Genomic DNA, 27,445 nt, shown 5'->3' on the forward strand with positions numbered 1-27,445 from the left:
ATGGCAGAATTTGTAATGTTGCTGATTGTTTAGTGATTTTACACAATAACATGGTCTTGATATTGTTTTTTTTAAAGGAAATGTTGTGAGGTGTCCTGAATGAGTAAGTGAGCTGAAGAGGCTTTGCAGTGGTTTTTGGGGCTGAGAAGTGGTGTGGTTTGAGTGTCAGAGCTGAACTTAATGGTTATGGGGTGGCCATGTCACTCTGGGAGACCCCACCAGTTATTTGGACTAAGGCAATGAAGATTCAGACAGGTGACCCCAACCGGACATGTAGAGCTCCTGGTGCTCATCCACCCTGGGACTTTTTGACGGTTTAAACCCTGGATGACCTTTCAAGTTCAAATTGCTGTGAGGTGAGAAGTTAGACTTCCCCTATAAGATGGTCAGTGGCAGAAGAATTAGCCGAGTAGGACAAGGAAGACTATTCCAGAGAGTTAGAGCAGCTCTAGAAAAGTCTTGGAGAAGGTTATGAGTAAGGAAGTCATTAGTAGGTCATTGGAGGAGTGAAGAGAGCGGCTGGGGGAGTATGTTTTTACCAGGTCAGAAAGCTAAGTGGGACAAGAACTGTGGAGGGATTTGAAGGCAAAGTACTGAAGCTTGAATTTGATTCTAATGTGAAATGGAAGCCAATGAAGAGAACTACAAAGAGAGGCAGCAAAAGAAGAGCGGTGGGAAGGATGGATAAGTCTAGATAAGACATTAAATACAACTAAATTTGGCCTTTATACATTTTACATCTAGTGCTTTCCTCATTTCACACCTAGCACCAATCTATGGTGGCACTTTTCCATTGACCTCCAATGTACCATTAACTGTAGATATAATAATTTTTAAAAAGGAGTTCCCTGATATCCGAAAATTATATCATAACTCCCCGTTAGTTAAAAGCCTGTGAAAGGGTGAAGAATATTTTCGGGTGATAAAATGGCTTATGATAGCAGCGAAAGTCTACGCATGGTATAGCATGGGCACTGGCTGGTGAACTCAATAACAAAGTACATTTCATACAACAAACACTCAGCTAATGTAATATTTCCTACACTGCCGTATGTTTATGAAAACAAGAGAAGATAGGCTATCATAGGGGAACCTGGGTAATCCAGAAAACCTTGAATGGATCTAATCCAGAATGGAAATCATTTGCAAACTAATAGCAAATGACTTTTAGGAAATCCTCTCCAGGTTTGCTGGATCACCCAGCTTCCCCCATTATAGTCTATTTACTCTAGTCTCCAGTTAATAAATCAGGTCCAATATGTACTACATACCTCCCAACTTTACAGAGAAAGAAAAAGGACTTGCCTAGCGCAACTTTTGCAGGAAGATGCCACACCCCCTTAAAAAAGAATAGGCAATAAATGATTGTTAAACCTTCAAGTGATTGTATTCACATTATTTCCTTCTTTATATCAGCATTTTAAGATAGCAGATGAAATCATCTGGATGGTGGATGATTTAGTGCAAAATATCACTTTTCATTTGTTAAATCAGACTTTCTCAATCTTTTTAACATGGGGGAATTCTTGAAAAGGAATTTCAGGTCTTCACGCAACCTTTTCTTTAATTTCTACATTCACAACTCACAGTACATTAACATGGTGATCAGTAAAAAGAATTCCTCTAACACTGCTGGCCAGAGGGAAGAATGTCACCCTTACAGATAGCCAAAAAGATCATTGGTGTCACTTTACCTCCATAGTCCTCCATGGGATCCAATTACTTTTTTTTCACAACTTCTTTATTAACATTTTAAGACAGCAGATGCAATCATTTAAAAGTGGATGATTTATTGCAAAAATAACATTTTTTATTAGTAAATGATACATTTTATATAAAGGTGTATATATCCATCCCAAACAAGGGACAGCTGATGGGAACTTGTATCAGAAAGAGGGACAATCCCTTTAAAGCATACCTATACTCAGAATTTTCACTTTACATAAAAGGGTAGACAAAAAAAAATCTTTTTTATTTTTTAGAAGCAACACCGTTTAAAAAAAAAAAAAAGGGAGTGCAGCACCGCCCCCTAACTCTCGGACGCCTAGGTGGTTAAGAATGAATGGGAGCGCAAAGCCTCCCGGGATACCTACGTCAAGCATCCTGGGAAGCTCTTGGGCGCACCTTCCACGCATGCGCAGAGGGAGACTTTTTGCTCAAAGGGAAAAGTTTGCCAATCGCACATGCGCAGTGAGATCCGCATTTTTTTTTTCATCCTACGTCACCTGATCCCGTGCCTGAGTCGGGTGACATAGCATGAAGAACGTGGAAGAAAAAATGAATATGGCGGCGCCTGAAACGCCGGCTCCGGGAGGAATTTTGGGACGCTGTGGACCAGATGCCGGACACCCGCGGAGTGATTGGTCTATTTTTGTGTATTTTTGTTTTTTTAAGTAATGTTCCTCTTTAAAGCATACCGAAACTCAGAAACTTCACTTTACATAAAGGAGTATACAACCCTTATATGTTAAGTAAAAATTGTTTTTTTTTTTTTTTTTTAAGTTCAACGGTCTTTTAGTTAAAAAAAAAAAAAGAAAAGGGTGCAGCACCGCCCTCTAATTTTTGATCGTCTGAATGGGAGCGCAGAAGGAGAACCCAAGAGCCTCTCAGGATGCCTGATGTGACGATGCCCTCTTGGAAACGCCTTCTGTGCATGCCTGTGCATCCTTGGCATACGCAGAAGGAGCGTTTTTCGTGGGGAAAAAAAAATTGCCGATCTCACGCATGCGCATAGATGAAATAGAGGCGAAGATGGCGGCGCCCAGTGTGCCAGCTCGTGGACGGATGCCGGGACAACGCAGGACCTGACGGAAGAGACCTCTAGATGGACCGAACTGTCCTGCGGTATTGAAGGTAAGTGGATTTTTTTGTTGTAGACACTTTTAGTTTTAGTTCCTCTTTAAATCAGTAAAAGCAGGGATTTATGAATGAAATCAAACCCTGCCAGCCATTGTAGTAACACATTGCCTCTATCCCTGTCGTGGCTTTGATTTCCCCCCCAAATCCTTCTAATTTACATCCCTTGACACTGTTTTAATTAAAGATCTAGGCGACAATCTCAGCCAAACCACTTGCACAAAAACTTTCCTTGCACACTGATCACTTCTCCCTGCCAGCGAGTAAAAAAGTTGATGGACAGCTCAGAGAGCCAAACAGAGAGCGCGCTGTGCCTGGGCGGGGCGGGTTGTAAGGATTGCGCATGCGCGGTGAGTCTTTCTGCTGTCCGGACTGTGTTGGGAGCGGAAAGTGATACACTGTAGCAAGTGGTGCGGAGTGTCCATTGTGTTCTCTTCCACAGCGGATACGGCAGGCCGGGGAAACGGGGCTGCGAACCGTGAAACCGGCAGAGGAGCAATGCCCTGGAATGTTCACTCTCTGGACACACTTGTTGCTGGATAAGCAGGAGGTGAGAGCTGCTGTGGGGGAGGGGGGCTTGGTAATACTTTGCTGGGGGAGGGGGGGGGGGTCATCAGCATGATGGGAGCTGGGATCAGGGTCAGTCCTGGGTGAGATCTGCACCCCCTGCCATTTATTAACCATTTAAATGCCTTACACCCCATCCCTTGCTTTAGGATCTGCATTAGTACAAACCCCCTGCAGCAAATCAACACATTCACATTCATTGTTAAAAAGTTTTTTTTTTTTTTTTTACTTGGGTCACATTTTTTGCATTACCTATATTTTTATTTTTTGGCTTTTTTTTAATATTGGCATACACAACTTTTTGTTGGTGGCAATCTTGATGAGGCTGGCACTCATTCCCAGGCAGCGGAGGCATCCCAAACTTGAATCTAGGCCAGGATCTGCATGGAGTTTGTATGTTCTTCCCGTGTTTGTGTGAGTTTACTCCTAGAATACCAGAGCAGCCTTTATCTGACTTTTTACTATGAGGGATAAAACTAAAATAACTTTCAGGTCCTGGGGAACCCTTTCTATAATTACTATATCCCTTCTTTTATTATTATTATTAAACAGGATTTATATTCCTAGATTGCAAGCTCTTCGGGGCAGGTCCGCCCCTCTTGTGGCACTGTTTGTATTTGTCTGTCATTTGCAACCCCTATTTAATGTACAGCGCTGCGTAATATGTTGGCGCTATATAAATCCTGTTTAATAATAATATAGTGCCAACACATTACACAGCCCTGTAGATTGTAAGCTCTTCTGAGCAGTGTCCTCTCTCCTTCCTGTGTCATTGTTTGTATCTGTCATTTGCAAGCCCTATTTAATGTACAGCGCTGCATCATGTGTTGGTGCTTTTATAAATACAGTTTAAAAATATATTTACAGTAGGTAGTGTGATGGTCAGTAGGAAGAATGTCTCTTACTGTTCTGGCCAGTGGGAAGAATGTCACGCTTACAGATAGCCAAAAAGATCATTGGTGTCAGTTAAACATTGCTGAAGGAACCCTGGTTGAGAAACACCGGACTACATGCTTGTAGAGTCAATGGCTTTGCTCTAGACAGTGACATTTGACTATGGTAGGAATGTTAGATTGCAAGCTCCTATGACAAAACCACTAGTGACTGGACCTTGTAAAGTGCTCTGTAATACGTCGGCTGCATATAAATATGTGATAATAGGATGCAGTTAAGATTTAAAACCTTAAGGCTGCATACACGTGCAATTTTCGTTGCTGGGAATAATCTTTCCAGTGACAGATGAACGAGCGCTGTACACACAGTGCAGTTCTGTTCTATGAAGAGAGGAGGAAGAGCTAGAGGCACCCTGCTGTGCTCTCCTCTATTGACTTGTAAAGTGATTGTTGTCCATTGCCCGTTCATGGATCCATTCGGATATCAGGTGATGCTGTACACGCGTCGGATTCTAACCTGATATTCTGATGACTGACATCTTGATGTGTATATAGCCTTAACTTCCTAAAACTAGGAATGTGCACCTCTGTGTGTTTCGTGTGCTCCGATCAGACAGACATGTTAGTGATACAGTTGGTGTTAATTTATTTTGGTCTGAGCTATTGAAAATGGCCAGCAATGAAAGGGTAATGATGTCAGAGTTGGGCTTTCTGTGCTCTTTGGATCTCCAAAACGTATGAAGTTTACGTAAGCGTCAATTTCTAGCCGAGATGACATAAGTATGATTGGGATTCTCATCGACCTTTAGGACCAACTATTGCAACCCATATTTTTTTTAAGCTGGGTGGGAAGAAATTGTTGGCAGGTGATGGCCCCTGTATTGTGACCCAACTCATCAGTAACCACCCAAAAGCAGCCCGGTGGTTGCTGAAAAGTGCCGGGTGGTGCACCCAGGGGCCGGGGAGCAATGGCTATGAGATCTGGGGATAAAGTATTATTTGTGCATATTTCAGACTTTATATTTTAGAAATAGACTATTTATAGATGTCCGTTCGCAAACTGTTAAATGGGATTAAAGCCAAATTTTTCATAAATGCACTATAATACCCAGTATGTCATCTGTCTTACAGTACTCTTTCAGTATTCTCCCTAGAATGTTTTTTTAAAGCTATACGGGAAGAAGCTTTAGGTGGGTGGAAACAACTGTATTGTAACCCAATTTTTCAGTAATCACCCAAAAACAGCCGGGTGGTGCGCCAAGCTAAAAGGGCCTGGAGAGAACACTGAGCCTGGCATGTAAGAAATGTTGAAAATGCTAGGTGCCCGGCTGTCTTAGGCAGGACGGCAATCCGAAATTTCTGGGCGTCATACTAAGAAAACTTTCTGGGCCCCCCCTTACCCCAGGTTTACAAGTTTCAGCTTTGCACCAGACAAGTCAGGGCTCAGTACAGAAGTACCCCTTGTCCCCGCCGGTGGCAGCATTGGTCTTAGGGCCTGTGACCACTGTGCCAATGCATGCTGAATTTACTTGAATGAGCCACCAAATGTAGCACCAACAAAATAACTTTTTTTCCAAGTGCAGGGTACAGAAATATTCTGCAGTGGCAATATGAAAGAATGGCGACCCAGTGCACCATGCTCATGTTTCTTTGATGCTCTAGTGTAGGGTTCTTCCAGAGATTGCTAGGGGTTAATTGAGCATTATCCAATTTGTACCTCTCAGGCCATCTGTAAGGGTGACATTCTTTCTACTGGCCAGCAGTGTAATGGGCATTCTTCCTACTGACCACCACACTCATACATTATGAGCTGTGGATATAGAAGTTTTAGAAGGGGTTCCCCTAAAAACCTTGATGTTATTAAGGCTGCTTTTGTATGAACTGGCCCTTATTGACCATGTTGCTTTGGCAATTGGAGTCACCAGGCCACAAGAATCCAAATAATGGTTTTCATTATTCTGTCTTTATTATGCTTCTTGTAAACTTGTTCCAGGGTCAGTGGCCTGGAAACTTCTAAAGCAAATTAGGTCAGCAAAAAAAGTGGGGTAACTATCATTTTCTGTAATAATTAGAAGGCATCGGGCTCTGATCACTGATGGCCTGGGGGTATATGGTAGTTTGCCATTAGAAGTACCTGCTGAACAATGCATATGGAGGCCAAGAGGACAAATGCCCTCCAGCCCCATTCAGCTTTACAATGACCCCTTACCTTGTAGATCTAGGCCTCCTGGGCATAGAAGGCTTTTGTGTACTTTTTCCTGCTAAGGTTTAGGAAATGAGTTACAGTTTATCCTGCAGGAGAACCTTTAAAGGCTGCTTGTTAATAATTGTAAGAACTGAGTCTACAATTGACAAAAAGAGGAAACATTTTGAACAATACTGAGATCCAGATACCAACTTCAAACCTGATGTAATTTGTTGTGTATTTTTTGCTCAAGGTGGACCATGGCCAACGAAAGGCTAGGCTTTTCTTAGCAGAACCTGCCCTCCCTACCTCAAAAAGGTCATATGTAAGCCATTACAGAGAGCAAGACAAAAATTTTTTTAAGCTGGGTGGAAAGAAATTGTAGTTGTATGGCAGCCCCTGTATTGTTACCCAGTTCTTCACTAATCACCCAAAAACAGTCAGTTGGCTACTGAAAAGTGCCGGGTGGTGCACCCAGCTAAAAGGGGCTGGGAAGAACATTGTATTAGTTCTCCCCCCCCCCCCAAAAAAAAAAAAAAAAAAAAAAAAAAACATCTCCTATCCCCACACTTACAGGTGGCATGCATTACATCACTATGCTAATCAGAGCAGAGCTGGGAGCAGTGGTGTTCTCTAATCTATTGCAAGAGTTCATTCTTGAAAGATCACCTGCTAGAAGACATCATGACCTCAAGTTTTATTCCTTTCTTTGCTTTTGCAACTCCTTTATTGCTTTGTCTTTTGTGTTGGGGAGGGTAAAGGATTTTGCAAAAAGCAGACCCACCGTATAACCATGGAGAGGGCACTTTGTGAACCTTCAACAATCAGTTGTCCTCACAATTGGTGGTAACTTTTTTAAAACAAATTGTTTAGCTAAGGCTACTAAAAGCAGCAGATCTTTTCAGCTCATCAGTTCACACCAAACTCCTACTAGTAATCTGACTATGACTGTAGGAATTCTGCACATGCAGGATGCCTGGCGACGTACCAACTCTGTCCATAAAAACCACAAAGCTTAGCGGTCATGTGTTCATTGGCCAGGTCTGAGGGAATGAGGAAAAAATGGGAGGAAATAGCATTGAGTCTGTGTATCCCTGATCCTTGCAATTGCAGCTGTCATTGTGGTAATCCTGGCTCCTATCGATGTTCTCACTAATAAGGATGACATGGAGCAGTGGGAGATTTTTATATAAAACAGTCTGTTCGGAGTTCTCTAGGAAGAGTTTTGGAGAGGGAGGGTTTTTTTTTTTAAACTACGCATGCAAAACTTTCCGTTGGTTATCATCAAATCTGCAGCTCACATTGATATTTTCATGCATGCTTCTTTTCATATCCCCTAAATCTGATCTCATACCGACCCACCCCTGTGATGCGAAACGCCATCCTTTATGACGGCTGATAAGATTATCGTTCCCTTGCTGACTTATTTTTCACTGTTTCCTGATTGGAATGTAAACCTCAGTCTGTGAAAGTGTTAAAATGTTGTTCAGCGTTGTACGCTTAGGCAGACTGCCAGGTTTCCAGCTTACGGTTTGTTTTAGTTTGTTCTCTAATTTGCATTTTAGTGTAAAATGCTCTTCTGGCGTTGCCACCTATTTTTGTTTTTTGATATTCAAAAAAATAGACAAACGCGTTGGGAAAAAAGGAAAGTCTGCTAAGATAAGAATGATCATAAGGATGTAACCTTGCTTAACTCTGAAAGGGCAACTATAAATAATCTGTTTTTATTATGGGAAATGGGTTTTATTAAAAGTTTCGGAAGATTAGCAGACGAGGAAATATTTTGGATGACGTATGGGAGGGGGGGAAGAGATATCCTCCAGCTCACCGCTGACTTCCTGTCTAGTAATTCCAAAGGGGCAAACGGCCAATTTTTTTTATTTTGGAGCCACTTTTAACATAGGAAAAAAAAGCATATAAAGCAGATATGTCTCCTATCTGTACAGGTGCATATACTAGTATAGACAGACGTAAATGTGACGATGATTGTACATAATGTACCGGGCAATGGTTTTTTTAGCATCTATGGAAGAGAAAAAAAAATGAACCATTTTATTAACATTACATGCTATTAAAGCAAAATGTAACAAGTTATCGATATAGTCAAATGTTGCATTTCTCCATGTCCATTTCTTGGATCTGCACAGCCCTACCATGAAGCATAATCAGGCGGATGACTCTCCAAAAAGTCACCAGGAGGTAGAACTAATTGACAAAAGAGACATCAAAGCCTGTTTTGTAAAAAAAAAAAAAAAACTCCTGGTGACTTTTTGTTTTAGTTTTACATTTCACAACACGTGTCGTAGAACAGCGGTTGCCAACTGGTGGGCTGCGAGAAAATTTTCTGCAGCTCTGGCTGATGCACCCTTGAGCGGAGTCAGGAGAAGGACCCTGCTGGGGGGACGCACAGGCCAGAGCTGCAGAACAAGCCCCCGTTCAAGTCCCAGGCTTAGGAAAATGGGTGTGCTGTGTCCCTGGACATAACCCACCCACTCTTCCATCGCAGTCTTAGATCTGCCATGGGAGAGAGGGCGGGGCTATGTCATTTGATTGGTCAGGACCGGGTGATTTTAGTGGTCCGCAGAACCAAAAAGGTTGGCGACGTAGAGTGTAGTGCAGCATTGCTGCATACAGAGCCAGCAGCTGGGGGGAAAGTAACTTCTGTGTACGTCCAGGAGTTACATTAGTGGCCATCTAATTGCCCAAGAGAACAACATGTAGTTGGTGGTGAAGATGGCGTCTTCCTATGTTGCAGTGTTGATAGGATACTGGACTTGTCATTGCTGCATGCTACATGTAAGTCTGTATCAAAATTGGCGCATATGTTGTGCATATTTGCTGAATATGGCAAAAGCTCACCACCCACCAACCAGTACAGTTCCCACTTTAAGGTTTACATGCATGCTTAACAATCGATGATCCTAGTGAATGAGTGACCATTGTTCTGGTCTACAGAGAATCTTGGCCAATAGTGCACAAGTAGTGGTTGTTGGTGGATCGCCAAACAATATTGTGGTACATCTATACCAATGTTCATCTTGGGTGACATCGGCAATGGTTACGATTATGATACGGATATATTCTTTCTTCGCCCTTCTGAAAGCTCAGTAAAAGATTAGCAGTAGACTGATGATATTATCCATCTGCTCTTATTAGAATGTTACCTGTCAACACATTTGCGTGCAGTTTCCTGCTTGTCGTTTCCAGTAATTCTGTGTAGGGCAGGGTCCCCAAACTGGGAGCCAAATCTGGCTTGTTGTGTTGTCAGTACTGCCTGGTCCCAATTAGAGTGACTGGCCAGTAATGTAAAAATACTGGTACATTAAAGACTTATATTTTTACATCCAAACTCTTGCCAGAAAACCCTCAATGACCATGTGACTGGTTGGTGCACAAAAGAGACTTTCTGGCTGGCCAGTTACTATACCTGCTGGTCCACAAGAAAATGGCCACCGGGGTCAGGCAGGCTTCTTGGCACCTATTTTATTGTAGGACAGCAGATCTAAAACTGTAAACCAGCCCCTCAACTGAAAAGTTTTGGGTCCCCTGGTGGAAGGGAATGCTTGAGGCTGATTTCAGGTTAAGATACTTACACTACCGACCTATTTACACTTTATTAATAAAGCACCAACATATTACGATGCTGTACATTGAATACACTTGTCTGTTTTCCTGCAGAAAAAACATGCAAGTCATGCAGAAATCCTGTTCCTTGCTATGGGGCTGATGCATATCTATGCAGAAAAGGGAAACCATATAGGCCCATTCACACCTACGCATATGCATTAGCATATGTGCAGCAACTGAATAGTATGAATTTGGCCCCAATTATTTATACAAAGATGCAATAATTTTTGTCTTGTATATTTGCCATCTTTAATCTTTAGTTTGATGTGGTTAGTTGTGGTGTGAAGGCATTCTGTGCTACGTATTGTTGGTGACAATTTGTAGACAATACAAAGTCTGTACATTGTATGTGAGCTGGGAGATCTGAAACACACTTGAAGCACTTGGCCTCAAGCTATGATTTGACTTTTAGCATTGTTGTTGATGATTGAGGAATAGAATGTCACCACACAGGATGTGAACCTTGTGTCTCTATGCTCAGCTATGTATGTGTGTATGTTTTCATTCCATAGACTCTGTAATAAGCGCCCCCCTATTAATCTGACTTGGGCGTCCCTTGGGTTACGGTCTTTAAACATCCACTGTTTTGTTTCTAGTTAAGTTTATGAATGTTCAAAAACCAGTGATTTAAGACTACTGAATGTCAGGCTCCCACACTAATCATGCTGGAGAATGCCTTGCGTCCAAGCATCTGTGGGCCTCAGTCAGGGATGTTTTTGGACATAAGCGGTCAGCTAGAGCCGTGCTGCTCCTGTGCACCACACAATCACTTTCTTCTTCTTCTGTTCTGGCCGTGGTGGATCCTGAGTTGTTTGTTGACACTTGATTTTAGGTGCAACTTCCACAGTTCCCATTAGGCTATTGTTGGCATCTCGTGTTTGGGTAAGATGGACTCGTTGTATTGGGGGCTTGTTGTATTGGGACCACAATGGCATGTCTGGTCAAAACTGGCTGCAGTGTTTTACCCAGAAAATCTGGGTGGAAAGAAATTCTGGGCAGTTGGCAGCCCATGTATTTGGACCCAACTCTTATGTGACCACTTAAAAACAGCTGGATGGTAACTGAAAATTGTAGAGTGGTGAGCCCGGCTAAAAGGGGACTAGGGAGCCTTTGGTCTTAGTGGTACGCATAGTCTATGACAGGTGCAGGCAGGGGTAAGTACAGCAGCAGATTATCAGGGACACATAGGCCCAGGCCAACAGGTGTTAATAGGTATGTGGATTTGTTTTGAGGTCTGTGGGAGGTTGTTATAAACTACAGAAAGGTCAGGACATGTCTACAATGCCGGGTCATTTTGGTAATTTTGGCAAACAAATGATCACTATGTCTTAGTAAAATTTAGAGATTTGTGGCAGCTGGAGATGTCCTGCTTGTCCCGAGGTCCATTGCAGGGGTAAAGGTTGTGTCTTGGGACACCAAAATGGCCAGAAGCAGACCTGGCCTCAATGCAAGGAGAGCAACCAGTGAGATCTGTGCATATTCATGTAAATTGAATTTGCTTACTGGCAGCAAGACTCTCAATTGTTTCTCTCAATTGTAAGGTGAAAAACCAAACCATTAGAGCATTTACATTCTTTTCTGATATGTATGGAATTTTTCTGCAAAGCTTAACTCCGGGAATGAGCCTTGCCATGTGACTTCCCTTACACTGCTAAGGTTAAATGCTCATTTTGTCTCTAGTTGAATATAACCAGTCCTCGAAGCCGTTTCTCTTGCCTTTCCTTTGGTGTCAGCATGGACAATCAGGCTTATATTGTTTGTATTGAGTACAGAGACTGCTGGTGTCTGTACTCAATACAATAATTTGTGTACTATACTGTTACCGTGGTAGATTTTTTTAGATTCTGCAGCCAGAAGTTGTGTAAAACTGTATTTTTGTTTCATATGTACTACAGTTATAACGTTGTACATACCAACCAAAGGCTTGGATACATTCGGAAGTTACTGCCTTGATTCCCCAAACAACGTCATCTGCAGAGGTAACCTATTGCAAGCAAACTTAAATTGAATAATGCTCCCAAAATAAAATATGTCTGTGCTCATGCATTGTGCATGATGACATTAAAGGCTCACCCGTATTGAATCATCGGCTGTCGCAGAACAGGTATTGCTGTCTTTTAAATTACCTTCCTAGACAAAACAAGCAGAATATTCTCTAAATACTGGGGAAGGGGAGTTGTGTTTTTTGCTAGCTCATGCAACGTACTCAAGCATTTTTTATCAGGTGGCTGATAGTTATGGTACTTTACACAAACACATTACCACAGCGCTTTTCTCGTCTGAATCGTCCTAGTAGGCACAACTAAAACTAGAAGCAGCAGCAAGTCAGAACTGATCCTATTTGTTGGCTAATGAACATCCAGCATCAGCTATCCCTTTTCTCCATGGCCTTGCTGTACCTGGCCCTTCTTATTTGTTAATTGGATTTCAATCAGTCTCATGCAAGTGTTATTACAGATTCCCATTTTCACAAAATTATGTACCGCCATACCCATTCCACCAGCTATGATCTGCTTGAATTGAAAAGACCTAGGATAAATTCAGATGTGCAGTAAACCACAGCAGTTTACTGAGCCCCAACTGTGATTTCAGCTATTCCCATTTAACCAAATAAGAACCATTTCATGCACTCCAGTGTTCTCCATAGAAATTTTAAAAAATCTGTAGGTGGATGGCCACTCATGTATCATGACACAAATTTTCAGTAACCACCCAAAAACATCCGGGTGGTTATTAAAAAGTGCAGGGTGGTGCACACAGCTAAATAAGGCTAGGGAGAACATTGCACTTGTTGGCGCGTGGTTCTATTTGCATTGGGCTGGGGTTGTGGTGTGATACCTGGAAGTGACATGTTAGAATTACCACCACAAATGCATAGGATTTGCTGCTTCAGGATGCATAGCAGCAATTTGATCTGCTGATCATGCAATGTTGGCAACCTCCCCCCTGAGCATCTCTGGCTGGATAGCTTTTTTCTATGGATACAGCTTCTTAGACTGAAGAGAAGTGAAAAGAAAGCCATGAAATGATCCTTCTGTACTGTGTGAGACTACACCAAGAGTAACACTTTTTTTTCTTGCACTGACAACATGCAATTCAGACCTATTGTATTACACTTTGTGTTTTAACCTTGGCTATTTGAATTGACCTTAATAGTAAGAGCAAATTGATGCAACCCAAAGACGGCACATTGTGCCCTTCAGTGTTTGCCTGTCTGTATGATCTTTTAAAAGCACATGGCACATGTGACCGTATATATGTGACTGACACCATAGTCATGCCTTTTTTTAAATGATGTGGATCACTGCTAAAACAGCTGAAGTGCAGAGAGGAATATTTGCCCTATTCTCCATATGTTAAGGTTTGATGAGTGGACATCCTAACAAGTTGTGTTTGAGGTTTCCCTTTAGGTATGACAACAAGAACGCCTTTCACCAGGAAATTGGTGACCTATAAATTGATGAAGGATACTAATCCACTCCGTGGTTGGGGATTTCCCAGGCCTGTAAAATGGAGCTTGATAGTTACAGATTAATCGTGTTGACTTGTGGCCTTTGTCAACTGTGCCGTCTTCAATACTCTGTTTGTAACTTGGCTCTCGGTCCTGAAGTTTTACATGAATGCACTATAATACCCAGTACGTCAACTGACTTGTTCATACAGTACCCTTTCAGTAATCAACCCAGAATTTTTTTCAAAGCTGAATGGGAAGAAGCTTTAGGTGGGTGGCAACCCAACTTTTCAGTAATCACCCCAAAACAGCCGGGTGGTCACTGAAAAGTACCAGGTGGTATGGCTGAAAGGGGATTGGGAGAACACTGCCCTTTGGTGTTGGTGAAACCATAATGTCATGAGTTGGTGCATACTCTTCAAAAGACTTTCCTTGTTTGGAGAAATTTCTCCATCACTTTATGTTGTGTTATCAGCACATAAAGTGAGGATAATCAATTTAAAACACTCGCTGCAATAGGAAAAAAACTTTTTGCTTTGTTTTTAGTAAGTTAGGTAAAGATGAGAACTGCAGGCTGATTGCATTTATATTGGTAAGACATCCTTGAATGGTACTGTCACCAATGCCATGTTCATTCTAAGTGGACAAGCGCAGAAGAGATTTCATTTGGTGGTTATTAGGCAGTCATAATCCTCCAACATTTATAGCCATGGGATAGATGCCATTTCCTAAAAAGTGGTAAATTCTATCAGCAATATGATTTTGGTCTTGCTGTGTCTTCAGTCTCCAGTCCTTAGCTTTCAAACATAATCAGATTATGACCAGTGTTGTACCATGATTGCTTACAAATAATAGATATGCAAACCTTGGGATGTTAAAACACCAATGGGCCAGTGAACACTACACATAAAAGAATTGATGAAAGGCTCCGATAGACATGCATGTTTGCACTTTGGTAATAAAGTATTGCTGAAATATGATAAGAGTTTGGCAGATATGAAAGGGAAAACTTGGACATGAATTAGCTCTAACTTGCTATTTTATCATTATTGCTCTGTCCAGACTACTACTATTATTATTATTGCAGAAGAGTGTCGGTAGTGTGCTGTGTTGTAAATATAATTCAGATGTGTTGACAGCTCATAAAATGAATAGACTGTTCATGCACCACAGCAATGTAAATTGACCCTTGGGCTTTTTAAAGGGGTTAGGCATGTTCTCATTAAACACAATAACTTAAAGAGCAAGAACAAAAAAAATATGGTTAGCTACCTAAAGTGCATCAAAAATTTCCACTGGGCCTCAACCTTGGATGTCTAGATACAGAGATCTGTCCACTGTCGCCCAGTATCCCTCCAATACATTTTGGTGCCTCTATGAGGTGGTGAGGGGCACGGACAGTTGCAGTCTATGACTGGGATGTTGGAAGCCTGCCCTTGATTTGAAGAATCCTAACTTCCAACTACCAGAAGCTGCACCTACCCCTTAGCTTCTTTAGGTAGGGGGGAGAAAACATCCCTGCTGTGTACAACTGCATAAACTGATGGGACACTAGGCTTCAATGGTCAGATCTCTGTATCCAGTCGTCTTGGGTATGGGGGTTTTTATGCACTTTGCAGGCAAACAAGTAACTATTTTTGTGCCTAAGTATGGTTTTCCTTTAAGAGCATTCTTCATGGTACCACAATAATTCACATCCTTTTTGAAACCAAATAACATTTTACTGTCACCAAGTTTTAGTGCCTCCTGTATTTTTAGGTTGTTCGCCCTGTGGAATTCACCTAAAATTCTATTCTTCCAAAACGATCTTCTAATCTGGGGAGGATAAGAATAGGTCAGGATAATATTATTGTGCTCATACTTCCTGTCATTTACGTGAACATTCTAGGAAAAATGGAGAATCTGTCTAAAGCAGGGGTGTCAAACTCAAATACACAGAGGGCCAAAATAAAAATTTAGACAGAGTCGTGGGCCAAACTTGAAGTTTATTGAAAAAACTAAGGAAGTTTTTCCTTCCCATTAGATAAAAAACCTTTTCATATGGGAACAAAGAGGTTTTGCTTAACATTCAATCTGGAACAAGCCTATAATAGAGAAATAGCACCACTACTACAATTCCCTGCATCCATAAAACAGTCCAATGTGGGGCCAAGCATAAGCAGAGAGCCCGCTGGTTCAATGCAACCAAAGGCCAGCTGCAATTCATAAAAATCCTTTAGGGGCCAAAAAATTCCTTTAGGGGGGCAGAGTTTGACACCCCTGGTCTAAAGAGTCCACTCTGCCTCCTTTTAAAATCCCCTAAATGTAGGTGAAAGATGTATCTGTAGAGTTAAAATTTGACTTTCCTTACCTCCATCTTCTGCCTGTTGTCTATGTGAGGGTGGCTTTACCATTATTCCCTGCCAAACCCTTACAGTCTGTGAACCACAGCATGTGTAGGGGTGCCAGGGATCCAGCAGTTGGATTCACAAAATTTTAAACTGCAGTACATTTCCGTGTTCAATCCAATTCCGTTTAAGGTAGGTGCTATGAAATTGTAGGCAGGTGGCAGCCCTGTATTGTGACCCAACTCTTAAGTAGACATCCTGAAAAGCGCAGGGCGGTGTGCCCAGCTAAAAGGGGCTGGGGAAAACACTGCTTTGGTTATGATAAGTATGAAATCTGGGGATAAAGTATCATTTGTGCACATTTTCAAACATGGGAGAAAAGCATGGGATTAGTATTATAACCCCAGACCCCGTACCTTTAAAGAGCAAGGTGGCCATTGCTCTTCTACATTTCGTCCTAACTTGGTTTACTCTTGGCTATGGCATCTGCAGGTAATTGTACATTCCTATGTCTAAAAAGAACACTAGTAGGAGGACCTACGGTTTAAATTCAACACAGTTCAGCTTTATTTTTAGTGCAGTTTTTCTTTAATTCGGCACCCTTGGCTAAAATTAAAACAGCTATTTCCTGGCCAGGGCTGTTGTGGTGATCTATTTTCAGGGCTTTCGTTTGAAAAGGCTAATCTTATGTAGGATAATCACCTGTTATTGCTTTGACATCAACAGTTCATGGGAAGAACTGGCAAGCCTGAGCCTGGCATTGATTTTTGTTTACTGTATTTACGGATTGCATTGTTATATTAAAGTAACTGCAAAAATATAAAATTAAAATATACAATTTAAAGCCTAAACCTCTCCTAGTTAATTAATAAGTTTTACATTATTGTGTTATCGGCATTATTATAATAAATCAGGTTTGTTGCACACAGAAGTGTTTAGTTATAGAATTTCCATCAGATATACTTTATGTATAAACTCTTACTCTGGTGCTCAAAGGTGGCATTGTTCTAATATTAAATATGTACCTGGAATGTGTTCTGAGTAGTAATTGATTGAAGATTACAAATTCAAAATATAAACTTTAAAATTCTTTGTCTAATTAAGGCATTTGGGTTAGCATTAAAAAAAGCATCTAATTTCTGTTTTTTGATTGACAATTTCCTGTTTGTTGACTGAATGGATAATTTAGCTTGTTCCAGCCATTTTTGGTATGAATGCCAATGTCTTCCTTGGACTTCTCCACTGTGTGGGAACAGAGCCCCTCCAAAAAAGAGAATTCTACTTAAGGACCCTGGTAGTTTATTGAAAGCCATTTCGTAATTCAGTTCATTATTGTGCCCATCTATACCACCTTTGGCAACCTGGCCCCTAAAAATTTTTATGCCTTTAAATGTTGGAGCTCAAAAATCATCTTTACTGGAAGTATGCAAGCTGCAGTTATTGAGTGCTTCTTCCAAAACTCTAATCCCCTGGCTGCTATGCTGTTCTAGTAGTTTCTGAACTTAGAGAAGTTATCGCTAACTAGGGTTTCCCTAAAGTTTGCTTGGGTTCCTTAAGCTGTGGCTGATTGATTTTTAATTTTATGGTGCCTGCATATCTCAGGAACATAGTCCAATTGAGGATTTTACGACTCAGTGATCGTTGCCTGTAAGGTTGCATTCTTTCACAGGGCACAAATGAAATGGACATTTTTCCACCAGTCCCCAATAAATTGGTATTAGCATGGGTTCTCTGAGACCTATAAACTAGTTCAAGGGTTCCACTGTGGTAAAAAGGAAAAGAAAACTGGGCTTGGAGCCACTGACCATGTATACATTTGAGGGTGTAAATACATGTGTTGTGATAAGACATGGTAACATGATGGCTACATTGTAGTGTGTTGCTAGCCAATCCAAAATTAGAATAAATACAATAATGAATGTATGGTACAGCGTACGGACATTGGACCTGACCTCAAAATTTCTATTGCCATGACACCTTATGTGTCAATTGTTCACTTCAGTCATAGCTTTTGTACCAAGTGAAATGTTCTTTGTTGGTTGTATGTTGGTCTATTTTTTTTAGGCCTCCAGTCACAAGAGATGTCTACTGTGCCCATGGCCTATGGAAACTCCTGCCCTGAACAATTAAGTACAGTGTCTTAACAATTCCCGCTGGGAGACATAGCTTCTCTTTTGGTGCATGTGTGTGCCTTTAAGTGGGCAGCATGGTGGCTCAGGGGTTCAGCACTCTGGCCTTTGCAGTGCTAGCTCCCAGGTTCAGCCAGAACTCTTATCTGCATGGAGTTTGCAGGTTCTCCCCGTGTCTGCGTGGGTTTCCTCTGGGTACTCCCGTTTCCTCCCACATTCCAAAAACATGCAGATAAGTAATTGACTTCAACCCCAAAAAAAAAATTGACCTTAGACTGTAATAAAGACATATGAAGACGGTAGGGACGTTAAATTGTGAGCCCCCTTGAGGGATAGCTAGTGTAGGGCCTGTGGACTTTGTACAGCGCTGCGCAATATGATGGCGCTATATAAATACTGTGTAGTAATAATAATATTAAAAAAGTGAAATAAATCCAGTTTGCGTGTGTCCACACTGTATAGTGCTTAAGAACAGTAAGATCAGTTATACATGTAGAAGCACAAGAGAGAAGTACAATAAGTAAGAAATACACATGAAATACAAAAACCTTTTTCAGCTATGTCACACAGCAGAGAAATGCTAAACATGTGCTAGACAACATTAATAAAATATTTCCGTGGCATTCCTAAATGTAAAGCAGCACTGTAAAATGTTAAAACCTGCATCTGACCACTTCTTAGTTGTGTTTTTTGTTTTCAACAATATCTGTCCCTTTTCTAGTGGTAATTCTGTTGCAGACTTGTGACGGATTGCAAATATACAAAACTTTGCTTGAGAAATGTGTTTACCCTTCATTATACCTAGAGTTATTTTAGCTCACTACCTTTTGTACTGTGTTGTTTGCTTGTTGACATACAGACAGTGCATTCAGTTTGCAAAGTTTTATGTCAATCTTGCAATGGTCACTTTTTTTTTGTGGTGGTGGAAAATAGAAGACGTGCAATCCCGAATCAGTGAATCTGATGATTTTATTTTATTTAGATTATCAGCACTACTTCCTTCACTGCCGGAAGCATGATATTAATGCGCTTCGTTACACCACAGGGGTTTAATGAACTTTAATAAAATCTTCTGTGCCTATTTCAGCCTAGCAAGACAAAACTTGCTACCTTGATGAGTATAAAGGTGTAGTTCTGGCTGACAAACCACTCTAATTACTTTAAAGTTATACTGTAATCAGTCATTAGAAGATGGCATTTAAAGTTATACAAAAGTTTCCTGTACCATAGATTTTTGGCATGACTTGGGTACATTATGCCATAATCTGCCACTTCCTCTTTATTTAAATCAGAGGAAAAGAATCCCCTATTAGTCAACAGCCTAGGTGCCCCCATCAGAAGATTTATTTTCAATTCTTTTTATTTTTCTGGTAATTCCTATCTTTTTCTGTCCCCAGGACACAGTGGCTCAGTGGTTAGCACTTGGCTTTTGCAGCGCTAGGTCTCAGGTTCGATTCTTGGCCAGGACACTATCTGCATGGAGTTTGCTGGTTTTCCCTGTGTTTTACGGCTACCCCATTTTCCTCCCACATTCCAAAAACATGCAGTTTAGGCTATTGGCCTTTCCCCAAAAAATTGACCTAGGACTGTAATAATGACTGTATTAGGGACATTAGATTGTGAGCCCCTTTGAGGGACAGCTAGTGACAAAGTGCTGTGTAATATGTTGGCGCTATATAAATACTGGATAATAATAATAATAATAATAACCGAGACAAATGGAGACGCTGAATCTCTGGAGGAGGAAAAAGACAAACATAATTTGAACAAAATATTTGCCATATGTGATTGAATACTGGAAATATTGCCATATATCAATTCAAACTGGAGGTTGCATGCCTTCGAGTTTTCATTATAAATTTCCTATTTTGCATTAGCAGAATTTCAATGCAGATATACAGCTATGTGGCTGTAGGCACAGGCGTGCCAAAGCACCCTAACATAACCAAGAAATCCTCTGCTATATTTGAGGAGGATGTCCAGACAACGGGGACTTCTTAGGCACAATTAACAATTCAAGCTTCAGCAAAGCTTCACTTGCGTACAATTTCACTTTAAGACCGTGTAAAAGTTAGCTTTGCAAAATGTCAGCCCATTGTTTGCAGTTAGTGAAATTTGCTTTGCTACAGTGAAGTCCAACAACCTTTAAAGTAAAGCTGATGACAGTTGAAATTGACAGCGTTTAGAAAATATTCCAAGCTTGAGCAGACATATTCATGAAGTAAAGGTGCCCTTAGGCATTAGATGACAGTCTCACAGTCTGCCACTTTTTTAGCTGGATCAGGTGATGGTTTTGTGTGTGTGTGTGGGTTAGGTGCCAAATGACTATTCTTGCAATAAGAGCGAGGAGGTTGCCTTTTAGGATAAAATAAAAAAATGGTATGGAACAGATTTTATTCAGATTAGTAAATCATTTTTTTTTTAAATTGTGCATTCAGTGCTCATTATTTGGCCATGTCACTATTACCCCTCTATACAAAGTTTTAAGTTTTCTTTACCCCCCAACCATGTATCTAAGCAGTTCAGTGGGCATACTGTAATGTGTTTCGTATTTATTTTGTTTTTTACACTGGGGATTGCTTTTGTGCACATAGAAATGGCATGTTATTATAACTTTACACGTGTAGATCCCAGTCTTGTTCCACATCTTATACTGCCTTAAGCCTTGTTAGCATTTTCAACTGTACATTGTTTACAGCAATGGCTTGGGCTGCTGTGAGTGTGGTATGTGTATATAAAAGAATAGCCCATTTGGCTGACTGCCACATGCACATTTATCTGCAAGGACTCCTACCTACTCCTACTTTAGTGCTGGTTTTTGTCTTGTGCTTTGCCCTTTTGGTTCCCAATCTTCATGGGAGATACAATTGAATGTAAAGAAAGAAAAAGTTAGGTAGCGTTCTGTTCTTGGTGGGAAGAATGTGAGATATTTACAAATGTTAATTTCCACTTCAAATATACATTAAGGTAAAGGTATTTGTTTGATATATATACTGCTGTAGAGATGTGTGTAAGGCAGATTTCAGAACTGTGGCCTGTTATTTAAATTTGTAGAAATTAGGTTTCTAGGAGAAATGAGAAATGTGATGTTTTTGTGGAAATCTCATGCCTTGACTCTTCTAGTGTGCTGTATCTTAAAATGGTACAGAACAGTTGTATTTTAAAGAGCTAAAACCCCCATATGAATTTGGTACAACAAATCCCAAAAAATTTTCTACAACATAAGGCATTGGTACATGCCTTCCTCTAGACCTACCTTGAGGAGTCAGATGATGGATAGCTGTGATCATGTTGGGAACTCTCAATCCTGATAGTATGTTTAGCCTCACTGGTAGTTTAAAGCAGAATTAAAATTGGTGATCAGGCAGGTCATTATAGCAGAAAAGGACAGGTGAGGCCTGATCGGGACTCAATAGCCATGGTCTCCATCCTGACTATCACATCAGAATGATTGAATATGGAAACCAGGAAGAAAGAAGAAGGTGGTGTGCATGATGGAACGGGGATAGGTGAGTGTATTTATAAAAAAAAAAATAATAGTTTGCGTTTGGACAAATAAAGGACCAGCCTGGTCACTTTTTCCATTTTTAGAGTTTAGTTCCACCTTATGAGTGGCCATTTTTGTAACACGGGCCCTTAAAATTAACTTGGCAGGTGATTTAAAAAATATGCTTGACTTTACATGACCCATAGGTCTACTTTACCCACCCTTCCCTACTCCCCTAGCACATTGGTAGGATTATTATGTACAGGAATTATGCAGTTAAAATGAAATTTGGTGGACAAAAAATGCAGAGAAAATCACAATATTTGTGTTAGCACAAGAAACAAGTTTGGCAAAATTTATTTTACTTATCCTTTTTTTAGAGGATCATCTGTGCATGGCTGTATTTTTTGGTTATAAGGTATAACGGGTATGATATCAATGCTCTGCTCTGATTATTCACTCGCAGCCATTACCCTTACTTCAATCTTTGTGAAACTATTCAGGGTGAAAACGTCTTCTCCTACATAAATTAAAAATTACTTTTTGTGTCATCTGTAAACTCCAAGATATTATTTTGAGGACCACCATGACAACAGTGTGAGAAATTCTGTACCTGCCTTCAGAACCAAACAGTAAATACGTTAATCTGTGTGTGCAAGAGCTGGCACTGCTCCCAGTACTCGCCTTTTGAATCAGAGCCCTTTTGTTTACCACTGTGTTGTGGCAAAAGGATAATTGGTACTTGCCTTCTGAATTTGTATCCTGTAAATGGCTTTGTAGGGAGTAGACCTCAAAGGTTTCCTATTCAGTTGGAAAGTGGCTGGGACCTGCCAGGGTGGTTTGCTTGAGGAGCAGGAAAGGGGGGGTCTTGTGCGAATATTCATAGAAGATAAATTTTTCTCGTTCCTTCCCTGCAGCAGTCAAGAGGTGAATTATTTCATCTATTTGCTCTCTGGATGTATTTAAATTTGTTAGAAATATTATTTGGACTGCAACCTGCAAGTTCTAAAGTTGAATAGTTGTCAAAAGGAACATACCAGACATTCTCTTCAAGCACTGTTTACATTTTGTTAACAGTGCATATCATCTATGGCCAGGATCGTGATTTGGATATTGCAAACTTAGAGATTTGGAGTGTTTTCCTTGCTTGTACATTTTGCTACATACAAAAATACAACTACGCATTTGTTACTAATAATACAAATATATGCAGTGATGGATAAACAACTAAAGGTCATTGTAATATAATTATGTAATATAATTAAGGAGCAAATCCTCTGGCATTCTACTTGCTGGAGTACTGGTGGCCATAAATGTCCCAGTTCTGGTTGTACGGAGAATGGACTATCTAGGGCCTGCTAATTGTTAGAGTTTCTTATGGCAACATGACTAGGCATATGCAGTGTTCTCCCCAGCCTCTTTTAGCCAGGCGCACCCCCCGGCACTTTTCAGTAACTACTCGGCTGTTTTTGGGTGTTAACTAATAAGTTGGGTCACCATACAGGGGCTGCCACCCTGTTTAAAAAAATTCTGGGTTAAACAATGCAAATGGCTCCCCATCTATGGAATCACTTTTTCAGGACTACAGAGATGAAGTAAAGCAAACCTATTCATACAAAAAAAAGTTCCATTTACAAAGCAGGGTATTTGACATTCCCTAAAACAATCCCCAGCGGAGAATCTTCCAGTTCCATATGTTTTTATTTTAATGACCGTGATTGATTCTCCAACAAGGAATGTTTCAGGGAATGTCAGAGTCCCTGCTTTATAAATAGAGCCCAAAGTGAATATTAGAAGTTACTTTTGATTGAAGTTTTTTTTTGATATTCATACATTATTTAAAGCAATTTAAAATCAATTAAAAAAATGGGGAGGGGGTTTATAAATATGTCTAAAAGTATATTGATGCAAACTATTTTTTGTTTGGACAATATATATTATTCAGTCATTATTTGTATAAAAACTAACAGTCCTATATACTAATTGTAAATCTTTGAACAATTTAATAGCTAAAAAAGAAAATCATATTTAAGATATCACATCAGCTGCAAATTAATTTGATATCAGATGTGTTCAAACACCATGTTCTCTTATATAATAGCTTTACCGTGTGCTTGTATCATGGACTATTCATTATCACAGATAATTCTTTGTGTTTAGATGGAAGATAGCTTAATGAATACATAAACTGACCTTCTTTTATATATCTGGAGTATTGAAGGCCCAAGAACTGATGTATTGTTGCTTTACTATTTTGTAACGGACCTTGAAGAAGCACTTGAATGCATGGTGTCCTGACAACATATTGGCTCAAGTAGTGAAGAAAGATTAAGTATGGCAACCCCAGCCTACTTGATGATAATTATCCCTAAGATCTGTTACCCAGCATTGTCTAGCACCGTCATGAGATTACCTCCCAATCCAGTTCTTTTTGTCTATGGGATGCTGAAGCCTCCAACTGTTTAGGTTCTTCATCCAGTTGCTATGGTCTATAAAGTTCTACCTCGATTCATATCCTCCTTGTTTTGCTGATTGTATCTTTCATGTAGGGAAATTCATGTTTGTTTCATGTTGCCAGGAAGCGACATATGAATGTCTCATCTAATTGCGGATTACACTAGTACGTGTTTGTTGAGTTATTTAGGCAATTGAAGGAGCCTTTTGGTAGTGTGCCTCATACAGGCCAGCAGTTCTACACAGATTAGGAGGAATGGATGATATTCAGGGATGGTTTATAGTTTTAAAGCATCGCTGTCATCCAAAATGAAATCCACCCTGAAAGTGGCCTAATTTGTTGATGAAGGTCATTTATTTTGGTGTCTAGGTTATGAAATTATCCAGTTTAAGATGCTGGCAGCACATAGCTCACTAATGTACTAAATGTAGAAATTGGAAAGATGTTAAAAGGGTTCATTTTGTTGTAATTGTGATTATTATATCAAATTAAAACTAAAAATGTGTTCAGCATTTATCTCTTGATACAATGCATTTGGCTGATAGTGGTTTGGTATTATTATACTTTGGGTTATTGCTTTTTTCTATCCTCTTTGCCCCCTTGCACTGTCTTGCGGAGTTTGTATGATAATGCTCTTTTTGGTATTTAACTTAAAGCAATTTTTACCACAAAAGACTGCAAAGGTACAGGACTTCCTTTGATGAGGTGAGCAAAAGGATCATTCCCCCCACTGTGAGCAGATAGCATAATGGAGCACCTGTCCAACCCCCAGTCCCCAACCTGTTCAACTCTGACAACCCTAGGGCCATGACACAATGGCAACTTTGTAACAGCTATGGGAAGCTTATTTTCTCTGGTGATCTGTAACTGGTGAAGTCTTGCTGGTGTAGCAAGCTTTATTATGTTTCTTTTCAGCTACAAATTGCTGGTGTGACATAATCAACAGCTGCATTGAAGCTGGCAATCATAAACTAGTTTTAAACATTTCAAAATGTCAGTCATCCAGCCACATCCCCATGGGATCCCTGCAACACAGACTATTCATTGATTGCAAAGAGTTTTTGTTTTCCTAGCAACAGAAATACTATGCAAAATGACTCTGTAGCTTCAGCAAATTAGAGCTACAAAAATTTTAGATGACACTAATTAGAATGTTCCAAGGTAGATAAAAAAACAGCAACAAGGGTTGATACAGTCGAAGGATCTCTACGTAGAACCTTCATGCTCTCACCTTGAGGATTTATTTTGTCTGGCCAAAGCTTTGGATTGAGCTGTCCGATAAAGTCATGAGTTGAAGTACAATTTGACAAGGCTACTTGGCCGAAGGAACCCCTCCATTCCCTTACCGGCTTTTGTTGGGGTGGGATTAAAAAATTTCTACGTATGCTCACAGGAATTACATTTGCTTAATCCGGGAACCCGAGACTGTACAATAAGCTCTGGATGTGCAGATTAATGGAGGCAGAATATTAGTGTAATTTACCTGAATTTTTTTAATCATATTCAAAATTTGATTTATTTGTGCCCATCATAGAGAACAAAGTACAAAGCCAAATTTTCAGGGGTTGTTGTAGGGGTTTCATTTCTGAATCCGTTTGGGTAATTTTTGGGAGAGTGGCTTTTATATTATAAGGCATATAAAATTTCAGCAAGTCTTGTAGTAAAACTGACTACTTTATTAATAGTGGTTTTGTAAAATAAAAATAGACTGTGGCCCATTTGCAAGTAATAGAGCGTGTATGTCCGTAAAAAGAATTTTCCATCTAAATCTTTGAAGCTTTGAATCTTCAGCATAGGCCCTGCAAATTGTTGAACCTGTCCTGGCATACAGAAATTATAAAATAAATGTCCTTGGCGCAGGCACCATAATCTTTGTGAAACCCAGACCCAGCTGTACAGAAGTTTCAACATCTATTGAGGTTAAGCCTGTTTTTCTTGATCCCCAACCCACTCATTGTCATTCAATTGACGGATTATAGACCACCTACTGCCTAGTGAAGTGTTGGGAGTAAAACACTAAATGTCAAGTGGCAGGACAGGACTTGGCACATCCAGTCTGAATCTGGGAGCATTCAAAGAAAAGTAGGCACCACAAGTGACCTACTAAGCACTGTTGACTCTTACAAAATTGTAGGCCTTCTCATTGCACATATCATCTCTTAATACTTTTTGTCCTTGATTTGATGATTACAGTTTACCTTATTTGTTTTCTCCCCAGACTTTTTTAAGCTTCATCGGAAGGAGCCGGAAGTCGGTGGCTGCCCCTATAGTTTAACCCAATTTTTCAGTCGCCACCCACAAACAGCTGGGTGGTTACTAAAAAGTGCCGAGTGGTGCACCCGTCTAAAAGGGGCTGGGGAGGATTGTGTATCCAGAGCTAAACAGGAAGGAGTGAAGTCTTCAGATTCAACCCTGTAGTTTGATTTTAAAGTTTGTTAACCATACTTTTTTTTTTGTTCTTGTGGGCCTCTCTCTTCTCCAAATTTTCCTCTTAAGCTACGTACACACTTTCAATTAATATCATTGGTAAACGAACGACGAACGATCCTGCACGATATCTGCGAACGATCGTATAGCACCGATCCTGTACATACAGATAACGACACGATCGTTCAAAGATATTGTACACACGATAGATGCGATCGTTTGAACGATACAGGAAATGACGTGCACCTGGAACAAATAAATATATATATATATATATATATATATATTTTTATATATTTCTCTCTCTCTTTCTCTATATATATATATATATATATATATACACACTCATATACACAATACAGTATGTATTGAGCGAACGTTCGTTCATCGCGCATGCTCAGACCATGCACGATCACTGAACGACCGTACACATGATAGATGGTCAACGATCGTCGTCCAATCCGATCCGCCGGTTCCAACGACTATCCTCGTTCATCGGCGTCGTTGGTTACTTTTTTTACGAACCAATAAAAATTGGAAGTGTGTACGCAGCATTAGTCTGTGCACTTGTGTCAGAGCAGCATGGGAGGAGATGGCCCAGGTTCTGCAGACAGTAGTTCCCATTATCCTGATGCAAAAGTTTTAGAAATAGTGTTTCCTTTTAGAAATAAAGAAACATGTTTTAAAACTAAGTCAGTAATCTATTGCTTAACTTGTGCAATATGCTGACCTTTGGATTTGCAAAAATGCAATTACCTCTCCTTTAACTGTGACAAAATCTACGTGAAAATTAATTTCTGTTTTATATACTGTTTAATTTTTAGATAATTGATTTCATGGTTCCTTATGCTAATTGTGATATTGCTTTTTTTTCCCTTTTTAGGAAATTAAATATTTGGTTCCTTCCTGTAATACCACCATAAGGTAGGCCATGTTTTTTTTTCTATTGCATAGTTTTGCTTAGATATTTGTAGTTTTAAGGTTTTCTGTAACTTGGCCATTTGGCAGTTGTTTTTCATTCTGCAGGTTAGAGACTATATG

At 40.2% G+C, this 27,445-nt stretch overlaps 1 protein-coding gene across 5 annotated transcripts in view; it reads left to right on the forward strand.

Annotated features, from left to right (window-relative positions):
• The first annotated feature begins 3,250 nt into the window (after nucleotides 1-3,250).
• The window catches only part of AKAP13 (A-kinase anchoring protein 13), a 171,135-nt gene continuing 146,940 nt past the window's right edge, over nucleotides 3,251-27,445 (forward strand). For 4 of the 5 annotated variants that reach the window (XM_072402694.1, XM_072402696.1, XM_072402697.1 and 1 more), the window contains exons 1-2: nucleotides 3,251-3,406; nucleotides 27,288-27,328. The gene's annotated coding sequence lies outside the window, so the exon portion shown is untranslated. The remainder of the gene's footprint in view (nucleotides 3,407-27,287; nucleotides 27,329-27,445) is intronic. The other variant, XM_072402698.1, reaches the window with a different exon arrangement.

The sequence above is a fragment of the Pyxicephalus adspersus genome, chromosome 2, assembly GCF_032062135.1.
Source record: "Pyxicephalus adspersus chromosome 2, UCB_Pads_2.0, whole genome shotgun sequence".
Classification (NCBI taxonomy): domain Eukaryota; kingdom Metazoa; phylum Chordata; class Amphibia; order Anura; family Pyxicephalidae; genus Pyxicephalus; species Pyxicephalus adspersus.